The sequence below is a fragment of the Anopheles arabiensis genome, chromosome 2 (genome assembly GCF_016920715.1).
Source record: "Anopheles arabiensis isolate DONGOLA chromosome 2, AaraD3, whole genome shotgun sequence".
Classification (NCBI taxonomy): Eukaryota; Metazoa; Arthropoda; class Insecta; order Diptera; family Culicidae; genus Anopheles; species Anopheles arabiensis.
In genome coordinates, this window is record NC_053517.1 from 66,562,457 (window position 1) to 66,572,967 (window position 10,511).

A 10,511-nucleotide genomic window follows, 5' to 3' on the forward strand; every position below is an offset into this window, starting at 1 on the left:
AAATATGATATCGCACATTCATTTTCGAGAGTTGCACCCAAAAATGGTCGCATGCAAGAATACCCTTAAGGGTCACCGAGACTTAACAGTCATCATCACACAACTTACCTGGTGCACTATCGTCTTATTTGCACGGCAGCCTCCTTGCGGGCGATTCACATGAGACATCTGCTTGGCTGGAAGAATAGTAAAGTACTTTGCATTCGAATTAGTAAGTTTTTATTGGTTCGATTTTGGTTTTTTTTTTTTAATCAGGGAGGAAACCATGCATAGGGACCCGCCTCCAGTTGGACGGTTGCACAGCAGGGACCATCCCCCGGGTACTGTCGGATGCCTTCCGACTAAAACCTCCCCGAGCCTTCACCATTTTTTTGTGCAGAAAAATGGTATAGATGAATCAGCAGATATCGTCTCGGCGCCGCGCTGTGACGTCGTGGTTAGAGACGTCTGGCGTATGAGCCTTGCGACTTTGTACCAAATAGTGTAAGGGCTAATGAGACCCTTACACTACCGAGCACAAGTCAGCTTCTCCTGACACTGTATTTATTGACGGATGCACCCTATTAGATCCTCCCAACCTTTGCCAAGTTACATGAAAATCAGTGACTACTTTGCTCGCGTTGCCGTCAGCGCATTAAGGCTTTGGCCTGCTGCAGATGGTATGTGCAGGACTGCTCACGGTAGCCCAAAGGAAATCAAAGTAGTCTACTGATTCAAATGCAACTGGGCAACGGCAGCAAGAGTTTCATTAAGGGGTAAAGGACGAAAGCAAAGCTGGTAAAAAGGGAAGCAACAGCGCTTCAAGCAAAAGTAAGTGCTGCACAGAGTGCAGCAAATACGTTGTCCTTATGCTTCCGGCGAAAAGCATACTCCGCCAGGTAAAAATTTAAGCGGGTAGACCTATTGGTACCCTTTTTCTTAAGGAAGTGCTTAAGCCACCGCCATAAATTTTCCACCGTTTGCGTGTGGACAGTGTCATCATTTGGATTTATGAAATGCGTAGTGTGGTTCACGGTGGCATGCAAATATCCCACTTGGTCCAGTTGATTGTAACCGCGCCAACAGTCGGTTAAAATCCTGGTCCCCGCAGCAACGTTGGACCGTATAAGGTTGCCCAATATTGGTGCGGTCCTCTTGGCTACGCGACAGAGGAATATATCTTTCGTCTCGCGGCAAATATCTCCAACCAACCATTCTTCGTTGGAGGGATTAATTCTGCCGCGATTGTATTTCCTCTTGACCAGCTTTGTTTCGTCTATCCCGACAGTTTTACCGGGACCACCAATCATCGATCCGGTGTACTGATCGAGATACATCAACTCGGAGCGGATTTTACGGTAAAACGACAACACAGTTTTACGGTTTACATCCGCTTCGATTGCGGCTCTGTCGACACCTATCTCCATGCTCCAAAAATATATGAGCATCAGTATTTTCTGTAGCGAAAGTTTCGACCCAGTGAAAAACGATCCATTTCGCACAATTAATGAGGCGTTTCGACAGAGCCGCTTCCCACATACCCATCTACATCCGTCAATACATACCCAATACCCGAAGATTCGTCCGGAGGTTCATCGGGTCACCGCATCGCCGGCATTCCTGGCTCGGTTTCAGCAGCTTCCACCGCAGTAGCCACTCCACAGCATCCTGCGGATCCTCTAGATCCTGCATGATGTTAACAAGCCGAATATGCTCCCTGCAAATATATTAATAAAATGTATGTGTGAACAAGAGCATATGCGTAATGCAATTTTTGTTACTATTTGTTAAGTCAGCTAAGTTAGTTGATGTGTTAAACATTATGGTTGCATGTCTTTTTGTTTTTATTTCATGTTAGTGTTTTGTTAGCGGAAGATAAAAATATGCCAGGCTCATATTCGAAGAGATTTCTTTCGCATGGCATGCCAGCATCTCAAACATTGACTTCATGGCTGTGTGGGGCGGCCTCTTCGGATGCTTACCTTATTTTTTAGGTGGTTTATTAATTAATATTTTTCATGCGTAACGCCTTTGTTACTTTGTTAGTGTATGGTAGTAGGATTGGGAAAAATAAAAACCAACGATACTTACATGCTGTTTCCAAGGTAATGTTAAAAATTTGCACAATTGTCGCAGAGATTATTCATACGCATAGAGCGGTGATAAAACGCTTTTGGCGGTATATTTGTTATGATCGATTAGCTCTTGACATTCATGTGGGGTTATGTGCACACACACGCACATGAGATCGGTGTGTTTTTATTACTTTAGTTTGCTCGATTATACTAATTCCCTAAATTGGGGCTATCGTGCGCGAGACAAACATTCATTTTCTCGTTTTCGATTCATGCTCAGGTATTCCATGCCTCGATTATTGGTGCAATATATTGCAACACAATCGAACAGCAAGTACAACACATTTTCACGATCTTCATAAGCATACCAAACACGCACAAACAAGTGCAGCCACTTTTCATCTGTGGTGTGCGTTTCTGTAATTTTGGCATTTTATCGCATCGGAAAATAATGTGGCGCATTCGTCTTAACATGCAGCACCGGTAGCGCGCAATATCAATGCAACTAATTCTAAGCATTGACATTCGCATTAACATTCGCGGCCAAATGCAACGGCTGAACCCAGTTCCCAACGGCTAGCATATTCAAAAGAGGCCTTACCAGAGCACAATAAAGGTTTCTTAGGAAGCTTTGATCTCTAAAAATAGAGGTAAAACGTAAAATAAACCCAAGGGTTCGATTAGCTTTTAGTAGAACCTCATCAAGCTGCAGTTTAAAGTTAAGACGACTGTCGAGTATAATACCAAGGTCACGGATGGACATAACACGAGAGAGAGACGAGTTAGAGAGAGTATAGTTAAATAAAATAGGAGAAAGAGAGTGAGAGAAAGAAATAACAGAACATTTATCAGGGCACAAGCGAAGTAAGTTGGATGAACACCAATGAACAAATGCATTAAGGTAATGCTGAAGTCTCAAACAATCAGAAGAAGAAGACACAGGTAAAAAGATTTTGATATCATCCGCATCAAGTAGATGACCATCAGGAGGCAAAACATTACAAACATCATTGATGAACAAAGAAAACAGAAGAGGACTTAGCACACAACCTTGAGGGACACCTGGCGTACAAAAAAAACTCCTCAGATAAGTACGACCCAGTTTTAACCCTGCAAGATCGATTACTTAAGTATGAGGATAGGCAGCTAATAATGCCATCACCAAAACCAAGTTTAGATAATTTAGCTAATAATAAAGAGTGAGGTAAGCTATCAAATGCAGCATGAAAGTCAGTGTATATTGCATCAAGTTGGGTACCTGCCTCAAAAGATCTGAAAATATTGGTAACAAAAGACATGAGATTAGTTGAAGTAGACCTACCAGGCATAAACCCATGCTGTTTAGGGCTAATAGCGGAACTACAACTATGAAGTATGGTTGGAAAGATACATGGCTCAAAAGTTTTGGCTGTGGCACATGATTGGGTTATTCCACGATAATTAGAGACAATGCTACGGCATCCCTTTTTTGTGTACCGGAAAAAGCCAACAGGATTTCCAAAGAGCAGGAAAGACCCCGAGAGAAAGTGAAAGGTTGAAAATTTTAGCAAGGTGTGGAGCAAGCACGTCCTTACAGTTTATTAAAACTGAGGCAGGAATGCCATCTGGACCAGGAGTGAAATAATGTTTCAACTCAAATAACACCTGTACAACTGTTTCAGAGCTAACTGAAATATCAGAGAGATTAATTAAGTTCTCTGGCGTGTAGAGTAGCCCACCCTCGATAAGGTTAGGGTCACTAACCGGAGGCTCAAACATTTGGGAAAAATGAGCAGAGAAGAGTTCACAAATCTCAACAGGAGTAGAGGCAGTTAGAGAATCAAGTACTACGCGATCATGCCGGCCTTTTCAGGACTTCAGTACCACGTAGCCGGATAGTCAGCCCTTGCTACGGCGGACGGTTCATACGCGGTTAGAACCCACGACGGGCATGCAGATGTGAAAATGACGGCGGTGCCGCGGGACCGCTCCTATCCAGCGGGCAACTTGCATACTGCCACATTGTCTCCTGCCCGATGCATACGCAGCAGGCAGGAGGAAGGATGCACCTCCATAACAAAAAAACACCGTCATGAACCAGCGGTGGACCTAACGGTAGGCGGACTAGGCGGTCGCCGAAGATCTCTAGTCTGTAGTATGCCGTATGTCTACAAGTGGACAGATTACTAGGCGACAAGGGCCTCCGGAAAGATGGTCGTTGGGGCTCCGTGGCTGGAGAACCTTCTGCACTCCCCCCTCCCCCCCCCCGCCGGCAACAATTTTAGGACATGTGACCGATGATCGTAGGGGTTCCATCGCCAATCCCCCCTTCTCCCCCCTCCCGCCGGCAATTTAAGTATAATGTTCAATCTCATAACAGCTGTATGCCAGAACCCCCTCCTACCGGTCATCAGCTACCATTTACAGGGGCCTCAACTCGTCTTTCCGCGTTGGGCGCCCCCGATTCCCCCACTCCATCACTGTCATGAACACCTTCCTTCGATCGATCATAACATTCCCGAAGAAAACACATTTGGCGACAGTTTTGGCACACACACGCACACTCACACCCTTGCGCAGACGGCTCAGCATATATGTGTAATCTACACCATACGAAAGCAAAAAAGCTTAGTTTAACAAAGTTATGCTCAATGCTTAACACGTTAAGTTCGATGGCAGGCCCCAGGGACTGCCATTAAATTTTCCAATATGCCGGTTTCACAATCAGCTTGCGTTCTAGATACCGGCGGAATGAAAAGTTGATGAAAATCAGCGCCGGGCTGAATGTGTTAATGCGAATTAGGATTCTGCGCGTTGCACAGCAAACCCTCTATCGTGCTAGCGATTTCGGAGTCATTTTACATTGCAGCAATTGAACTTATTGCGCTTTTTTGGTTTGATTTGTGAAAATGCAATTTCATCGCCGCATTGTTTGTTAACGGCATTTTTAGGCGCCACAATAGCTCGCGAGCATTGTCCACACGCGAGAAAGAGATGGCGTTATGGAGGGAAAAAGCACGGACGACGGCTGACAGCGATTGGCCGTCTGACGCACCAACACATCCAAACCTTCGACAGCGCGCTCAGGCGAGGGGTATGAGGCGGAGCCAGGGACGGGTAGCTCGACAAGCTGCTTGACAAATTTGCCGTTGGAGGGGAAAAGAAGGCATGATAAAATTCTCCGAACGCCATGATTTCTTCCATCGCTTTGCGCAGCGGGCTATTTCGAGTCGATTTCGATCGACAATTTTGCTTAGATCGCAATCGGGTCGTGATACGGGCGATTGGCTTGCACTCGGTTTTTTTGCGGTGACACGCAGCTTGTTTGAACGCGGGCGAAAGATGTCTAAGACACCTGGGTATTTTTTTATACACGAATGCCATAATTGCTCTTACATCAAGCTGCATTTTTTTTGGCATTAAAAATATGTCATGTATCCCGTTATTACTATAGTAAAGCCCTCCTCCTATTCATCCTTCGACTCCGCCTACATGAGCGAGCTGGAGAGAAAAATACAATACTTAATGTGTGACGAGAGAGAAAATAAGAGAGGATCTTTTTCTACAAATATACAAACGAGAGCGAGAGTACCCAAGCGAAAAGTAGCAAAAAGAGTAGCTGGTGAATTAGCTTCTACTCCCCGTGCTACTTTGGTTGCTTAGAGTCAGAAAAATGTAGAACATGTGGGTTCCAGGAAAGAGCAAAAAAAATGAGTTCTCGAGTGTACACACACACGTGACGACTCACGCTTACGTGCTGTTCTATGTCCCTCCATTCATCCTCCGAATTGTCTGTACTCCTCTCTTGTCCCTCCCTCCTTACCTCACTCTTCCACACAGATCTATATTTAGATCATCACTTCCATCGACGGCGTGTCGATGTGACGATATATGTCGATTTGGTCAGAAAACATTCACATTCTCAGATTCTCACAGCACGGGTTGAGCTGCGAATGCTCAGTTCTGAGAGAATATTTTATTTCATTTCATTTCATTTATTTTATCCAATATCCGCCATCAAGGATAAATAAAACAGACTTAAAGCTAATTAAACACGAACAAAAAAAACAAAATCATTCATGAAAAAATAAGCCTAACTAAGCTATTCCTGACCTAACAAAACATAAAAGAAAAAAAACACAGGTAGAGCGTAGAGATTATCATAATCTTAATGAAAAAAAAAGAGTAAACGGAAACTAAGTAGAAGAATTAAAGAGAATTAGAAGATCAAATTCGGTTACGGAAGTTAAGTTAAGGAAGTTACGGAGTTAGGAGAAAGCTGATATCAAATAGATAGCAAAAGAGGTTAAACAACCCAAAACAGGATAGAGGAGGATCATTGACAGTATAAAGAGTATGTCGTTTTGTAGCTGATTTACTGCTAACAGTAGGTCACATCTAACTTAGCATTGCCAAAAGCCAGGTAAAAAGACGTTAACCACCAGAAGCGCAAGCGCATAGCCAGCTGCCAGGTAAAGAAACGTTAAACACCAGAAGCGTAAACGTTCTCGTGTTTTACCCCAGAACATAAATAAGGAAAACGCGCCACAGATAAGCAATTAAACTTCCGTAAAACTCAGGCATAAACAGGAAAACGTTCGCTACATCCACAATGCACGGATAGTTGATAAAACACAGGCACGCTAGGTATAATTTAAGAACACCTGTAAAAACCCAAACCCGGAAAACCAAATGAAAGCTCACATTTGACAAACATCTGGTTGCCAAATGTGTCACAACTTTCACACCATCTTTCTTATAAATAAAGCTCGAATTGATGGCCAAGTCAGTTCACCTTCCATAGACACGTAGATCACTCGTGTTCTGGTGCATCTCACCAATTTGCAGATTCCGCCGAAGGCTCTGCCCAATTTGATAATCACTTTTGGTTATCAGCTGTTCAGTCAGTTGACCGATCAGCATTACCCTCATCGAAATAAAGTGCACGTTTGCACTAGTTCCACCCAACTTCTCCCACGGTGTCCGATTCCGCCTCGGTCATCAACTCGACGCGCAAGGTCGATCCAGTCCGCGATTCCGCCGACGTAAGCAAGTGCTTCTTTTCGGACTTAGCGTAAGTGTGAACAGGTTGACGTAACCGATACGCGACGAATGTGTTTACATTTTGGTGTCGCGTTCCGTACGATCCCCTTCCTCGTCCCACACCCTTTCACTGTGCTCCGCGCATTGACTCACCGAAACGGTTTGAGAAGCGCGGCCGAACCTACCACAGTGTTTCAATTGACCGAGGATCACATGGACGAAGAGAACGAGAGGGAACATAGCGAGATCCCAGTGAGATGGATGAGAGTAAATCAGAAGTATCAGTAGCAGAAAGTAATAAGCCACCAATGAAACATAAAACATAAAACAAAAGTTTTCACCAGTTTTGTCAAAAAGTGACGTTCAAATTTGGTAATGAAAACATTCTATGAGACCACCTGGACTACCTACACTTTCATTATGGATGCCGTCACCAGATATTTTTAATGCACCTTTTTCTTCTTCTTCTTCTTCTTCTTCTTCTTCTTCTTCTTCTTCTTCTTCTTCTTCTTCGGTGAGTGAGGATGTATTCCCCAACATTTGACGTTTCAAATGTATTCAAGGTTTTACCCACTCTATATTTTAACCTGACAGTTGTCATTTGTTTTTTTTTTGTTATTTTTTTTCTTGTATTCATTTTTGTCTTTCTTTGTTATTTTGTTTGTTTTTTTTGAATTTCTATTTGATTTTCCTTCATGAATTTGGAAATTGTTTTAATGTTATATCCTGATTTTTGTTTCCATCTTTCTTTTAATCTATCAAATGTTATGTCTCTTCTATTTGTTTCGTTTTTTTTGCAGTTAAAAACCATATGTCGCCCTGTATTTTGTGTTTGGCATATTTGGCATACTCATGATTCTACTAATTTCATTTTGGCCAGCCAAAATGGTGACAGGTCGTGTCCTTTTAACAATTTGTTTATTGTTCTCACTTCTTCCGGGTTTATGTCAATATCTTTTTCCCACGGTATCATTTCAAATTTTCTTTGAAATGCCTGGAACTTTTCTCCTTTATTTTGAATTTTTTTTGACATTTCTATTTTGTATCTTTCATACGCATCTACCAATCTTATTTTGTTTTCTGCTGTTTTATTTGAGATTGTTCCTTCTTTGGCTAATCTATCTGCACATTCGTTTCCATTTATTCCTACATGTGCGGGTATCCGCCATATTTTTGCCTTTAATCTATTTCCTATTTCTAATATATTATATATCGTTTCTTCAATTTCTTCCTCATCTTTGGCTTTTTTCAGGATATCACAGCATGTTAAACTATCTGTGTATATTGTTGGTTTCTCCATCTTTAGTTCTTCTGCCATTTTCATAGCTATTTCAATTGCGTTTTTTCTTTCTGTTTACTTTCATCTGTGAATATGTTGTTTCTTTTTTCATTTGTTCATTTATGTTCTCTAATACTATTTGTTTTGTTACTTGGTTATTCCTATTTTTCTTCTCTTCTATCTTATTTTATATGCTGGTATTTATGCTTACGTTATAGAATATAACGTTTATTTTACTTATGGCTATGTTTTGTATGGTACTTCTGTTTTCTTGAAATAATTGTTGTTGTGCTCTTAATGTTTTCTTGTTTGTGTTATTTCGTACTGCATTCAACAGTTGTTCTCTTATTATGGGGCTAACTGTGTAAGCTTTGGTCATTTTTTTGTTTGCTATTTATTTACACCTTATTTCTAATGAGATTTCTGCATTTATGGCATGCAGTGAATTAATTGGGGTGGTTTTGGTACATCCTGATATGTTCCTTAGGGCCGAATTGGCTATAGTACTTATTTTCTTTCTGGTGTTGTTTTTGCATTTTTTGTAATCGAAGATGCATTTTCAAGTATACTGCGGATTGTAGCTCTATATATATTTCTTGCTTTATCTGTTCCTAATCCTCGATTTTTTCCACACAGCACTTTGAAGACATATAATCTGTCTCTTGCCTTATTTTTTATATCTTCAATATGTTTTTTGAAGTTAAGTTGTTTGTCTATAGTTATTCCCAGATATTTGTATGCCGTTTCGATTTCTATTTCTATGTTATTTATTTTTAATCTGACTTTCTGTTTTGTTCTACCCATTATTATCATTTTGGTTTTTTATGTTCATTTCTAATTTTAGTTCGCTTATTGCTCTATGGAATTTTATTCTACCTCTTTGGAGTGTTATATTTAATAGTGTTATATTTTTCTCTGCAGCTTCTATAGCAAAATCATCCGCGTACTGTATTAGCCTAATCTTTGGTATTTAATTTATCCTACTATGTATCTTTCTCGTATAAATATTAAATAATGTTGGGGACATCACGTCACCCTGTGGCAGTCCATCACTGACTAGTTTTTTGATTATTTTTTTATAACATTCTAATTCTATTGTCATATTTTTTAAAAATCTACTAATCCAGGTTATTATTTGGCTATTCATGTTTGTCTTGACGAGTTCTTCTATCAGTAATTTTAGTTTTACGTTATTACATGGGTTTTCGAGATCTGCAAAGATAATACCTATTTTTCTCTTTTGTTTTTTCTTTTTTTGTATCCAGTTTAACAAATAGTTTGCGCACATTTGGCTTTATTTATTTTTGCTGAAACTAAAATATCTGTCTGGGAGTATTTTATTTATCGCACAGTGTTTATTTATTTTTTTTAGGACTACCGAATTGCCTACTTTCATGATCGTATTGATTAATGATATGAATCTATAATTTTCTATTTTTATTTTGTCCCTATTTGGTTTTGGTATGGCTATAGTTTTTATTCTTTTTAGCTCTTTTTTATTTTCCCTTTTTCCCACATCTCGTTTACTTCGTCCCTTATAATTTTTGATGTTTCTGGGTTAATGTTTTTCAGCATTTCGTATGTTATTTTATCTACTCCGGGAGCTGATTTTTCTTTTTCGTTCAGAATTTTTTCCCACTCTTCTTCGTCTATCAGTTTGTTTTCGTTTATAAATTCAGGTATATTTTTTTCTTCTTCTTTGGCTCAACAACCGTTGTCGGTCAAGGCCTGCCTGTACCACTAGTGGGCTTTGGCTTTCAGTGACTAATTGATTTCCCCCCATAGCAGGATAGTCAATCCTACGTATGGCGGCACGGTCTATTTGGGGATCGAACCCATGACGGGCATGTTGTTAAGTCGTACGAGTTGACGACTGTACTACGAGACCGGCCTCAGGTATATTTATTGATTCAATATTTATTTTTTCATTTTTTCCATATGTTTTTCTGAGAAGTTCTCTCGCCGATTCTTCGTTGTTATGGATTATATTTTCTTCTCTTATAATTTCTTCCTTACCATCTAATTTTTTAACTAGTCTCCATAGTTCCTTTGTCGTGGTGTTTTTATTTATTTTTTCTATTGAGTTTTTGTAGAATTCTTTTTTACTCAATTTAATTTTTCTTTTTAGTACTGCTTCATTTTTTTTTTGTACTCTA